The sequence below is a fragment of the Labeo rohita genome, chromosome 6 (assembly GCF_022985175.1).
Source record: "Labeo rohita strain BAU-BD-2019 chromosome 6, IGBB_LRoh.1.0, whole genome shotgun sequence".
Taxonomy (NCBI): Eukaryota; Metazoa; Chordata; class Actinopteri; order Cypriniformes; family Cyprinidae; genus Labeo; species Labeo rohita.
In genome coordinates, this window is record NC_066874.1 from 34,885,166 (window position 1) to 34,899,657 (window position 14,492).

Consider the following 14,492-nt stretch of genomic DNA (forward strand, 5'->3'; position numbering starts at 1 on the left):
GGGCGCTTTCACCCCGTCTGTTCCACCCCGTCTGCACACACACGGTTGAGGAGAGACCGGCAGAGATGCAGAGCCAGGTAAGCATGCATGAGCATGTCTGCATATATGGACACTTTTAACCATTCTTTATTACTGTTTTTGTTGGCTTCATTATAACTTAAATTACTTACAAATTAAAGCTTTAAGAGGTCTTTAGAAAGTCTTAGATTTATAAAGTTTTGGCATTAAATGTTGCATGCACTGCAAAAATTAAGATCTGTGTCAGTATTTTTGTCTTGTTATCTAAACATCCTAAAATCAGCATAAATGTATTTAAGAAGATATTATGAAGATATGAAGTCTCGTTTTTGAGATAACAAAATTCAGTGGGTTTATGCTTAAAACACAAACAAATACCTGTCAATGGAGAATGAAAACTTCACTTTAAGTTGTTGATTTTTTTTTTTTTGAGGCCATTCAGAGATTTTTGCCCCTTTAAATCATAAATTCACTTCATTTTGATGAATTTATCAGAATACAAGATTGCTTATCATACGTCATTTTTGCATCTACCTTGATTTAAGAATCTTTAGAGACATTTGCATTGGAAAACAAGAGAAAATACAGTGTGTGAAACTTATTTTCATATTCTAGTTCAGCTAATTTTTGTGTAAAATTAATTAAAAAGTAATTTTCAAAAGTAATTGAGATTGCTGGAAACTTTGAAGTGCTGCTAATTACATTTTCTTTAATTGGTGTTAAAAAGGTCTTTAAATTTACCTTCTTAAAACTTACAAAAAACCTGCACAAAGCATGCATCTCACTTTAGCTTTAGTTGCAAAGGTTTGCATCTGTATCTGTTAAATACTGTTAAATAGAAATGTGTATATAGTTCTTTAATTCATTATAAGCAGAGAAAAATGAAGTTAAGTTTCTTTAGTATAGCATGATTGATCGGTTCTGTCAGTGATTCCTGTGAAGTCAGAGAGCATTTCTGTGCATTTGAGATGCATTTTTAAGAGACGGTATAAATTATTCTTAAGCTACAGCAATCAATTTGATTCCATGTCTGAGCAATGAAAATTCAAGATATGCGGATTATATTATTATAGAATTCATTGTAAAGGTGGATTTTATCTTCAAGAACTGCATCGAGTTGCATCAAATGAATGAGCAATAAATATTTCATCTTCATTTGTGCAAAGAAATGGCTTTCTAATTGGAAGATAATGCATTTGACAGTATGTTTCTTTTCAGCATCTGTTTTGACTCTGACTGTGGGAGATTCACCTCAGGTTTCTTCCACCAGAGGTCAGTGCTGTTCAACGATACTAATGCGTTCGGTCAGTTTACAGTATGTCAGGCAGTAATGAGTGATCTTATATGATGCTTAATACATACACAATCACAGAAAATACAGTTCTGAATGTTCCTATCACCATACTTTCACATTTGCTCATATTTCATATATAGAATCTATAAGTGTTGTCTGTTATACACTTGTCTCTTTCTTTCTAGCACTAAATAAATGTGAAAAACCAGGAAGTTCAACCGGACAGTCGTGTGAACAATCCGATGGTGCTTTTGCCTGATCAGCTACCATTTTGAATAGGTATACTAACATAATATGCAAACTGAAGTAATTGTGTAATTGAGTTTATTAATTAATTTATTTTTAATTTGTGTCTTTTTTATTGGTGAAATGTGATCTAGACATGCTTTTGTGTGATTCACCCTTTAGTATGCTCATGGATTGGGAAGAAACACTGTGATAGTACAAACTAAACTAAGGCTTTCCCCGTGACCTACTAATATACAAACACTTTCTTCTCTACAGGTTGAAAGTGTCTCTCGCTGTAGCTTAAGAACCTTCCAAGATGGCCTACTAGTTTCCATCCACAAGAATTAGGTCTGCTCAGGAAATTATGTGAGTGGTTGGGGCTTTGGGCCAATAAGGGTTTAGAGAGAATGAAAAGACAGGTGACATTAATTCCCTGACCTGTACTGATGCTAGCTTACTCCAGATAAACTAACAGTGTCGTTCTGAAAACACCCATCACTGTGCTCTCATAATGATGTAGATGCTTACATTTTATATCACAGTGGTATTTAACAGCCTGAATATTGACTTACTAACCGTGACTTACTTTTCAAACTGAACAATAATAATTTATACAACAGTATGTTGTCATACTGCAGATTTAACACCTTTAAGACAATCATCTTAATTTAAGAAATTACAAATTTATTTGCTTGTTGTAAATTACGGTAGAATTGTCACCACACTGCCAATATGCAGTGTTGGGTAAATTGCTTACAAATTGTTATTCGTTACTGATTTCAAGTTACATCACAAAAATTGTAATCAGTAATGTAGTTCATCACATTACTCTCATTTTAGGTAATATAACATAAGACTACTTTTTGATTACTTCTAGATTACTTTTGACCTAACTCGTTTATCACATTGTTTTAAATAAGATAATCTTGTACCATATTGATAAAAAATACAAACAGAAAATAAATTGCATTTGTTGACAGCATGAAGTGCATTAAACATATCATTAACAATTGAGTTAGGCTTAAATGAAAGTTTAACTTCTTAAGATAAAACACTTCTGATTTTTGTAAATCAGTGGTCAAATGCTGTGTAGCTACCTGACTAGTGACTGGTTATTGTGTACATTTCCACAAACTGGAAGACTTTCTGAATGTATGTAAGTGGTAGGCTATTTTAGAAAGGAAAATGTAAAAGATGAAAGAATATTAATAATGTATTAATGTATTAATAATATGTAATCAGTAAAAAAGTAACTGTAGCCTGATTACGAAAATGTAATATAATCTAACGACAAGATTTTTTTAAATTTTTGGAATCTGATTATGTAAACCAGATTACATGTAATCAGTTACTACCCAGCGCTGCCAATAGGGGGCTCCGTTTTTACCTCGGACTCAGCTGACCAATTTAAGTCAATGCTTTTTAAGTCAACGCGTTGAAAACATCAACGCTTTCAGTGGTACTTGTAAAGAAGTGCATTGCTATATTGTGATTGCTCATACTTTGGGTTACAAATATTTCAAAACCACCAACTCAAAGTAATAAAGTTGAATGCATAACCCATTGACACATTCATCATATGCTTTTATCCAAAGCGACGGTGCAATCTTTATATTTTATCAGTGCATGCATCCCCTTGGAATCGAACCTGTGACTTTGTGTCGCTAGCACTATGTTGACCATATAAGGAATGATTCTTTAAATCATGTGTCTGGTTGAAGAGATGCACCATTTTCGCCTACTGGGCCCTAAATATTAAAAGAAAGCTGGAGAGGTTCAGATCCAGAAGGCTAGGATTGAGCCTGATCTCAGGCCAATTGAATCTGTAGTTATTTGTAAAGTACGTCAGCAAGATGTTTTCTTGGTGAGTGGTTTTCTGTCAATCCATATATGCTTCAGTTTTATTGAAATAAGATTTCAGCACTGCTAATGGCAGCAGCTATCATCCATTCCCACAACCACTTGGCTGGACAAAGAGGTTTCAGTGGGCCTGCAGCCAGACAGTAGATCCAAACCACACAAATGTTTCATCACTGATGTATGAGGCTAGAACATTTTCCTTATGTTGCAAAAGAACACAAATGTTTGTAGTTGAATCATTTTCAGCTGGAAGCCAAGAAGGCAGCCATGCACTTTCTCTGTTTATGGTAGTTACACCTCACCTGCTCCGGGGTCTCCAACCTGGTGGCTTTTGGCAAAGATTGAGTAGTGGGATGTTACCTACCGAAACCCCATACAGTTTGCATGGGGTCACGCAGTGGCACTTTCAAAGTCCTCCTACCGATACCTTCTACCTTTTTTTCCCAACCCTTTTGGCAAAGATTGAGTAGTGGGACGTTACCTACCGAAACCCCATACAGTTTGCATGGGGTCACGCAGTGGCACTTTCAAAGTCCTCCTACCGATACCTTCTATCTTTTTTTCCCAACCCTTTTAGCAAATATTGTCACGGGAGTTGTCTGCTGGCAGCCTATCACCCTGCAGCTCTTGACTAGTTACCCACTGAGACTAAGCAGGGTTGAGCCAGGACAATAACAGGGTGGGAGACGACCTGATGGCGCTAGTCGATGTTAGTCTAAGTAGCCCAGGACAGATGATAAACTGTGGTCCTGACTGGTCAGGTGAATGTTGTGCATTGGCAAACTTTATTCCAGTGGAAGCACCTTTGATCAACTCTATGTGCAGTGGGATCAATTGATTTTTGTCAAGGGGTTGAAGGTCCTTCAGACTGAGTCTGTCTAAGAACCTCCAAGTCTGTATATTAGAGTTACTAGATGCCCCATCTTTGGTACCGGAATCATGACTGGAATAAAGCTTCCAAAACTTGGACGCTTATTTAAATTGACAGACAAGAAAACAGGTGATGATAAATTCAAAAAGATTTGAACCAGCTTCTTCATTGCAAGCAGTGCCCCTCATTCCATCTGTTCCTCGTTTCATTGCAATTGAATTGCTTGGGAACAAAAATACTTCAGTCCCAGTGAGCAAGAGTTCCCTCATTTCAATTCCATTTGGAATGAATTTTTTCCCAGAGCTTTCACTCACTGTCATCCTGTTCTCTTGTAGGGATGGTCCTCCTGAAGCAGCTTGGGCTTGGGATCAAGGATCCATCCTTACAGGGTTTCAAGCAATCTGTTACCCATCCAGATCTTGCATCAGTAGACTACACAACCCACCAGACCACACCTACAACAAAGTTTAGGTAAGGACTCCAAAATATTGTTTGCTGCCTCATTTACTTGTATATGCTAGGGACCTTGGTTTTTTGGTGGGCACAATGTCCAAGGTTACCAATCTGACATTCCCTCTAGATCATTACCCTTCTTGGGTAACTGATTCATTTCCCTCTGGAGGCCAACTAGTAAGAGCTGTGCAGGTAGACCTCACTTATCTAAGGAGGTGCCTGACTAGTGACTGATGCTAGAGGCCGTGGTCTTTAGAATCCTTATTTGCATGCTTGCCTCCCATGCCGGAAACACCAGTTCAATTCCCACTTCGATTCTCCCAAGCTGAGAGAGTATAACCAGAAAGGTTACATCTAGATCAGGGGTAGGTAAGGTTGGTCTTAGAGAGCCATAGCCCTGCAGAGTTCAGTTCCAGCCCTAATCAAACACACCTGAACTAATCAATGTCTTCAGGATTACTAAGGCTATGTGCAGGTGAGTTTTTCTTTCAGGGTTGGAGCTGAACTCTGCAGGCTCTCTAGGACTGAACTTGCCTACCCCTGATCTCGATGATGCAAGAAACATCCATTCTTGAGTTCAATTTGCAGGAACTATTCATCAGTTAGTGCTCACGACCGAAGATGACTTGCAGTTGTAACAAACGGGTAACAATCTTTGAATTCTAGGAGTGCAAGAACCACCAGATCCACTAGAAGACAAGCAGAATGACTTGGGTATGTACACTGTCTGGTTTTTGATGAAAATGTTCTTTGTCTTGTCTTCCTCCGTTTTTCAACCTGCGGTCAAAGAAGCTGTTTGATCAGTCGAAGAATCAAGGTGTGTTGCAAGCAAAGAAACCAAGAATTAGGTTGGAGGACCAAATTTCAAACTCCATTGCACTGTCAGATTCCAAAACAAAACACTTGTTGTGCCTCTTGTTTTGTTTTGGTTGGGTTTTCTTCATTCCGCCGATGTTTGGACCTACAGTACATCTTTACCACAGGTACAGTCTTCTTGTAGGAACCTTTGTTCATCCCAATGATGGTAGTTCATGAATCAGTCCTTCTAGGATTTGAACCTGCAGTCTTTCAGTTACAAATGGAGATCCTTAAGCACTAAACCTCCCCACACCACTCCACAAAACACCTAAAAAAGTTGGTAAAATGTGTGTCAGTGTCTATACATGTTAAAAAATGCTTTTATTGTCAAATGAACAGCTAGCTTTTACAGTTACGTACGTCAGGACTTTCCAGAGATGCTTTGAATTGTGTGATAGTTCAGTCTTTTCAAACATTCTCTTTTGCAAACATATTTGTGTGGTGGATTGGCTAAACATTAGGGCTGAAATGTAGAAGTCTGCTAGTTTGAACCCTGTAAAGAATAAGACATCGGCCCTCGAGCACAGGCAGCTTCCCACATGTTCCTCCTAGACGATCGTACACGTATCTGTACTAAGTGTGTACTGTAAGTTGCATTGGGTTAACGTGTCTGCTGAATGAAGGTTTTTTCTTATAATTTGAAATATAGGAATTCAGAATTAAGTGAGTTACACTCACGATCTCTGAAAAATCCTCAGGCGCCACCTGCTGTCTATGTAAGGTATAACACCTGAAAAAATCAACCTTCTAGGGTTTTTAAATGCAAATCTAAACCATTTAGAAAAATAAATCCCAACCTACTGATGTTGTTGTTTTTTTTTCTCCAGAGTTGCATGTTGGGGCAAGAATGATGTTCAGTCAGAAGTCTGACAATCAAGGCCTTGGTCGTATATCACAGAATTAAGGTTTGTCTGAGAAAGAAGTTTAGTTGGTTACCTGTCTTCCCTTACCCTGTATGAAAGCAGTCCTTCTGTATGCACATTTACAGTCAATTCAACCATATAAATCATCTTGAGTGGTAGAGAAGTGATGAAAGTGTGCAAACAGGTCACTAACACGCCTTTGACCATTTCTGAGAACTGTGCAGTGTTGTCACATGGCGTTTCTTTATGGCCTAGTGCAAATCAGCCTCTAAGGTTTTTTTTAAACTAAGGGTAAGTTCTTTACCATTACCTCATTACATTACCTTGAGTCGTATCTAACCCTGCCAGACACCATCAATATCAGAATAATGGTCAAAGTGCACAGCAATGATTACAATTATATCTATGCTCTGGCGGACACTTTCATAATGCATTCAAAGTATACGTTTGAACACTTCATGCATTTTCTAGGAATCAAACCCATGACGTTGCCGTTGCAAGATGTGTCATGATACTAAGATGCGTCACCTGTGTCTTTAGTCACTCAAGCTTGTATTTAGAGACAAGTGAGAGTACATCATAAAGGTGCAGTTTCTTTACATTAGCAGTTAATGTTAATACATTATGCTAAACTACCACAGCAAGTAAGCAGAGGTTATGCTGATGGTAGTTGAAGAAGAACCCATCAATCTTCTGGGGTCCCACTGACATACAGAACTAAACTACAAAACTTCAAGACCCCTACCTGTGATTTTCAGCCAATCCTAAGGTCCTTAATTAACTGGTTCAGGTGTGTTTGATTAGGGTCGGAGCTGAACTCTGCAGGACAGTGAGTCTCCAGGAGCAGAGTCGAAGACCTTTGATCTACGACTGGGGTGCCCAAACTTGGTCCTGAAGGGTTGATGTCCTGCAGAGTTTAGCTCCAACTCCAATTAAACACATCTGAACCTGTCAAGCTCTTACTAGGCATGCTAGAAACTTCCCGGCAGTTGTGTTGAGGCAAGCTGTAGCTAAACTCTGCAGGACACCGGCCCTCCGGGAATGTTTGGGCACCACTGCTCTAAGAAGTGTGAATATGTTCCTCTTGTGGCAGAAAGGGGAATTACACCAAGGAGTCACTTGAGCTTTAACTCTGTTATTGAAACAGTGCCACCTAGTGGAAACTGCCCTGTAGTGACGGAGGCAGGATCCTCTGTTTATTATGGATAAATCAGTGTTATTTTCACATTCCGCCATTAACAATTGCTAAGCCCCGCCTTAAAAATGGTACTGACCAATCATCCTTAAGCATATGTTGCTTTTCGCTATTATCTCAGACAATTGCATTTTACTAAACAATCACCAAAATGCTCAGTGCATTTCAATGAAAAGTTCTGTACAGCTCGTCTTAGTACCAGTAACCAAGGCGGAGGGTCATTTTGTCTAGAATTTGCGATGCGTTTGACAGTTCTGATTTAGTCTTATAGACTTGTTTATAGTCTTTTGTTTACCAGGGATAAAACTTACTGAATAGTTAGGCACAAATATGCTCTGAATTTATGTTTGTTTTTGATTAAGATATTTATGTGATTTATTTTGTTTAGAACATGTGCATACGCTGCATGCATTGTTGAACAGTGACGTAACTTCATAACTATAGTAGAAGTATAAAGTTCATATTTGGGCGCTGTTTCTGATGACTGAACACTAATGACTGATGACAGGTGAAAGTTCAGTTAGTCATGAAACACGTGTTTGTAATGTACTTCATAGGTGTGAAGTCTTCCTGAAGTCTATGGTCCACGTCTTGAGTGACAGTCCACTGTCTCATGCCAAGGTGTCTCGTCTGTAGCTGTCTTCATTTACTCACAGTCATGTCATTGCAAACCTGTATGATTTTTTTTTCTTCTGCAAAATGCAAACAAAAGTATTTTGAAAATGTTTTTTATCCATGTATGCACTCAGTGTTGATTGGTTTCCAACGTTCTTCAAAATATCTACTTTTATACCTCACAAAAGAAAGAAAGAAAGAAAGTCAAACAGGTTTGGAATGATGTGAGTGTGAGTAAATGATGACAGATTGATCATGTTTGGGTGAACCATCCCTTTAACTGTGTTGCCTTTCTTTGACCAAAGTTTTTACATTTTTTTGCAACTTGATTCTGCTTCATAGTGGTTTAAGGTATGAAAACTACCACTTGCATGCTTGATTGTTGTGCCCAGTGGTGCTGAATATAATGAATGAATCCTAGAGTTCTACTGTTGTTCCAGCTGCATTAAAATGAGTTGCCATTACCCCTGTACTAAATAGCAAAACTTAGACTTGGACAATTTAAATAACTCCCATCTTATGTCAAATCTTACCTTCCTGCCATACATTTTAGATTGTGTTGTTCCTTTACAGTTGCACAACTAGGGGTTGTCAGTAATCTTTTTGAGCCATTGCAGTTTGGTTTTTGACCAGATACTATTTCGTAGGACTGAAATAGCTTTGGTTAAAGTAACAAATGACTTACTGATGGCATCTGATACTGAATCTCCTTCCATTCTTATTCTCATCAACATTAGCACAGCAGTTGGACACTGTGGAGCACTGACTTTTACTTATTTGCCTTGCAATTGTTTTTGGTGTTTCTGGCCATGTTTTAAACTGGTTTAGACCTTACATGGCTGGACACTGACAGTTTGTTGCTAAGGTCTGATGTTAGACCAGTTTCTAATAGTGTCCCTTAGGGCTCGATTCTAGGACCTTTACTTTTTTTTTTTTTCCTTACTTCTTTTCACAGTAAGTATCATATGCTGATGACACTCAAATGTATATTCACGGCAGACATGGTCAAAGTGAAGCCGTCTCATTTTTTCACTAAATGCATTTTTGAGATAAAATATTGGATGGCTAACAGTTTTCTTTAAATGGCGATAAAACTGAGGTTATGCTTATAGGCTGTCCTCAGCAGGCTTGAAAGGCTGGTCAACCACTTTTTATTATTGATGGTTTGGTACTCGATTTTCAAAACAAAATTGAGAAATCTACAAGTTACATATGATTTTGAATTGACATTGACCTTCTTTTTCTTTTTTTTAAGTCTTTTTTTATGCATCCCATGATATCCTTCTCAGTGATGAAAAATTAATTCATATCTATAAAATTCTGCAGATAGAGTTTGGTGGACACTTTTACATTGCATGTAATATATACATTCGATCAGTTCATGCATTCTCTAGGATTCGAAATTATGACATTGGTATTACACGCACCTTTAGGACCAGAACATATTGATCATATGAGCATGTTTTAGTTATTAATGTATTGTGATGCTTTTCATACCTGTACTGAATGCTTTTGTTTTTTCTTTTTCTTTTTTTTTTTTTGAAACTATAAAGTTTCAAATCTTTTGTAGATCCATTTGAGTTAGAATGCAGTGAGAGCAGAGCTACATTAGCTAGTTAATATTAGTTAATTTGTAATACATGTTGGATGCTGTCTTGTTCTGGTTTGTTGTCATCGGTTTGTGTTGGAAGGTTATTAATGTTTTAGTATTTGCAATTTACTTTGCAGAGATAACACCATTTGACCCCAGATTCATGAAATTCCTTGAAAATGCGCTTTATTTGTAAATGTGAGGCTGCAGGTTTTCTGAGCTTCTGTCCTGGTTGACCTGTACAACATGAGCGTGCAATTCCTGGTTGTGTTTGCATCATTCTTTCACTAGATGTGTCATGATTATTGCACTATACTCTTGTGGTGTGTTTGGGTCACTATCCTGTGCATGATAACCTGGAATCAAGATGTTTTTCTGGATTCATAAGTGTTGCTAGTAATACTGATAATAGTCCATTTATGGTTTGTTAGTTAGTTAGTTAGTTAGTAAAATAAGCAAGCAGGAGCCAGGAAGCAGACGTACCTAATTATGAAAGTTTAGGGGGGCAAAAGTTGGTTGAAATGAAGTTGGTTAAAAGCTCTTAACCTATATATAAAGAGAGAGAGAGAGAGAGTGGAGGTCATGGGTTCAATTCCCAGGGAATGCATGAGCTGTTAAAATGTATAGTATACATTTAATGCAGATGCATTAATGTTAATGTAAAGGTAAAATATTACACACATTGCAACCAGTAGAATTTGAAATTGAATTAAATCATAAACTCCAGAGAAAGACTTTGTTGTTGTAAAGGAACCACTGTCTGATTTGAATTTAAGACTTTCACTTTGGCACTTTTTAATGTCTTTAACTCTGGAAAATGACTGATTTGAGCTCTTGAGTTCACAACACATGATGTTATCTAGTGAACGCCAGTCACTGTCACTCATGAGAAGAGCTTGTGCTCTAAATGTGATGTAACTGAGTGGATATTTCAGGTAATGGGGTCTACAGTAATAGGATCAGCTTGTGGATTTACAAGTTATTTGAAGTGGCTGACGCACTGCATTGTGGGAATGCACTCATGCACATAAACATGTTGTATGTGACTTATAAATTTATATATATATATATATATATATATATATATATATATATATATATACAGCAACCCTAAAAAGTGTTTTTTTTTTCATTAAGTCACTGTCTGAGCATCATATTATGAAATTTCTTCATCATGTATGAAGTTTTAATGTGTTTGAATCAGCTGGTGTTTTGGTGATTTTTAGTGGATTTATTATTAAGTCAACTCTTCTCAAATTTACAGTAGAGAAACAACAGATGTAGAGAATCACATAAACTAGCAATATTGTCCACAAAAAAAAAAAAAAAACTCTGAAAAAAGGTACAAAACTGTCACTGTTGCAGTAGCCCTAACCCTAAGATACTAATATGTACTAGTTAATGGTAAATAAGGTGTACCTTTTAGCTTTTACTGCCCCAATGACAGCTTTGTATTTTTTTTTTTCTGTTAGCATTTAAACCCTACAAACTTGTCTGTCAGATGTTTTTATTTTAAAAATGTGTTTGTGCGTGTCTTTACAATAAATGACACTTGATTTTATATTTTGTATCGAATATATATAATCACATTCACACATTGATAAGTGAGTCTGAAGTGAACAAATATTCTGTTTTCATATTCCAAGGTGCTGATTTGAAGGCAGAAATGAAACATTTCAATATTTTTCATATTATTTGCTGGCCTTTTTCTGGTCTGTCGGTTGTTCTGGCTTTCGCTTGTCAGTTTAGTCCAGAAGGTAGTTTTTTTGTATTGCCTTTTCTGTCTTGATGAAGAATCAGTTTACTTTAATTAATTAATGTTTAAAAGAGCAAGTTTCAGTCTACTCTCGCCACGTCACCTGACCTGGTTCTGTATGTCCCGTACGAGTCTGCGAGCGGTTTGTGACATTCTTAGGGCACTCTTGGGCACTCTTGCATTCTGAGGACACGTCTTACACATCACGCTGCGTGCAGATTATCAGTGCGCAGGGTGTGTGTGTGTGTGTGTGTTTATGGACGCAGGATTAGTGTAATTCAGTGGGTCTGTGGGTTAGTATGTCAGTGTATCAGTAAGTCAGTAGGTTTCACCGGAACACAAACGTCTTTGAATTAAACGCACAAAGTAGCTGCTTCCTGCGTTTGCGCAAGTTCACTCATTGCATGCGTACACACACACACATACACGTTTGTTTTTGTGAATTGTGGGGACTTTCCATAGACTTCTATAGTTTTTATACTGACCAAACAATATTGTCTATCCCCTAACCCAACCCTAACCCTAAATTGGTCCCCACAATGTAGCAAAAACAAGTACACACACACACACACACACGGCCTTCTCTGACCCAACACGGGTCAAGATGTTGTCCATAGCGTTTTACCTGCATGGAAAAATTACCTCACAAAAATGGCTATAGTGCTGTACAAGTGCTTTGTACTTGAAAATTTTACATTAAATTCAATGTTACTTGCTATTTCTGTGTAGCTGTGAAATTTACAAGCATTTTCTGAATAAAAATGGTTTCTACACCAGTTTTTTTTTTTTTTTTTCAGTGTGGAGTAGTTGCAAAAAACACAAAAGTACAATTTTTGTTACTGTACTTCAGAATCATTATAAATTAATGATATCTTCAAAGAGTTTCAGAAACTTTTAGAATTTAGTTTGTCCTGCACTGAAATTGTTATTTTTTTTTTTTGCTGATGAATTGCTTGTGAGTTTCATAAATAATTACAGAGAATCAGCAAAGTAACATGTTAGATATAAAAAAAAAAAGTGTCTGATCTGGTATTTTCTTGTAACTCTCTAATAATCTTGACCATGAAAAAATATTTTTTTGCTGTGTGTTTTGGTTGATTGTAATGGCTAAAACTAAAAATGAACTAAAAACTAAAAACTAGGGAAAAGAAAATTAGGGCTGCACAATTCATCAAATTTCTAATCGTGATTACAATTACAAATGCTACAATTATGTAATTGTTCAAAGGCACAATTACAAAAAAAAAAAAAAATTCCACTTACATTTATTTTGCTTTCTTAAGATATATGTGTGTGTGTGTGTGTGTGTGTGTGAGAGAGAGTGTCTATTTTTTCCTGCAGGTAATCTTAAGGGTTTTTTTTTCTCATTGTTTTAATTTTTAAATTGTTACTTTTTTTATATTTAAAGAAGAAACTATATATAAAAATGTGGCATGCAGTTGCTTCAAACAATGGTATAAAGCCATTCAAAACATCATTCAGTGTGAATTGTGAGTTAATAATCGCAGTTACAGGTTTATTGTAAATCAACGTGCAATGCTTGTTTGAGGTCGATGAGCATTTACCGGTATATAAAGGCATTGCTTTGTTTTTTGATTTATTGCATCACTGTTTTGGTGTTTTAGTAATATTACTGGCATTTGGCTGGTGTGTTTACTAAGTACAATGAATGACACCCTTTTCAACGTGGCAAAACTTATTTGACCTGCTGAAATCAGAACAAACGGACGGTCTGAGTCACAGTTACATATCGGATCACGCATGCAGGTGCACGCGCCGTCAGTCAGGGACAAAATGCAACTCTTCTGTACACAACCTGTCGAGAACTGCCAAAGAGTTTATCGTTCTCTTTAACTGGCTACATCAAGTTATGTCTCACGTACAGTTAGGTCCAAAAGTCTCAGACCTAGAATCTGCTTCTCTTTTGCATTCTGACTGAAGACTCTTTTTGCATTATAAATCATATGATGATTTGATACTGAAGTGTAGGTTTAAGGTGAACGTGAAGTGTGAGAATTTGTCAGTATTTGTTGTATGTCTGTCAGCAGCACTGAAACTACATCAATTGATGCTCATGTTCTGTAGCAAGATCTGAGATGAACCAAAGAACATCTTTAGCTGCAATCAATGGAATATTATGAAACACGAGAATGTTTCAATAATGCAAACAAAATTCAGTCCTCTAAAAAGAGGACAGTGGTAGACAGTCAGTTTCTCAGTTCGTCAGTTCAGTGTTGATTCAGTTCAGTTTAATAACTGTAAAGTTCATCTAGAGATTTCTTCTTCATTTTACATAACTCATCTTCGATTTATGTGTTTCAAAATGCTAAAACTTTGTTTATTTGCAGGTCTAAATGAACACAATCCAAGCTTGTGTTCTCAGACTTTCGGACGCCACTGTACTTCAGTGCTTCACACGCAGCGACCCGTCGCACAAGCAACAGATTGTGTCATTCGGTGAGTTTATTTTTATTTATATTTGTTTATGTTATTATTACATTTTAATGATGAAAAGCCGCTTTTATGTCTTTCTGTTGTAGGCTGAAATCATGCCAGAAAAATTGCACCGTTGTTTGCTTGTCAAATATAGACATCTATAAAAACCAATTCACTTATTTGCCCAAGCAAACACGCTCTTTGCCTTTTAGACGTTATTGATTGCCTTCATAGAATTGCTGCCTTTTTCCAAGGATTATGATCAATTAGTTGTCAAGTGATAAGAGACTGTATGACACAAAGACGGTAAAATATTGTAATATCGGTCTGGATTTGCTCATCAAAGGGGTGCAGAAGAACATGTCAAATATTAGGCGTTGTTTGCTTTATTGATGTTTGACATCACCTTTGTCCTCATTCAAGTCCTCTTAATAAAGTACACATGAAGTCATAG

General features: G+C 36.9%; 2 long non-coding RNA genes across 2 annotated transcripts; both read left to right on the forward strand.

The window, feature by feature from the left end:
• Positions 1–1,590, forward strand: LOC127166423 (uncharacterized). Its single transcript, XR_007827905.1, has 3 exons — positions 1–77; positions 1,237–1,290; positions 1,498–1,590. It is a non-coding gene; the product is annotated as an uncharacterized LOC127166423 (long non-coding RNA).
• A 226-nt stretch (positions 1,591–1,816) lies between these two features.
• LOC127166425 (uncharacterized) lies at positions 1,817–5,510 on the forward strand. The gene is made up of 3 exons (XR_007827906.1): positions 1,817–1,906; positions 4,607–4,742; positions 5,391–5,510. It is a non-coding gene; the product is annotated as an uncharacterized LOC127166425 (long non-coding RNA).
• The last annotated feature ends 8,982 nt before the right edge of the window (positions 5,511–14,492 follow it).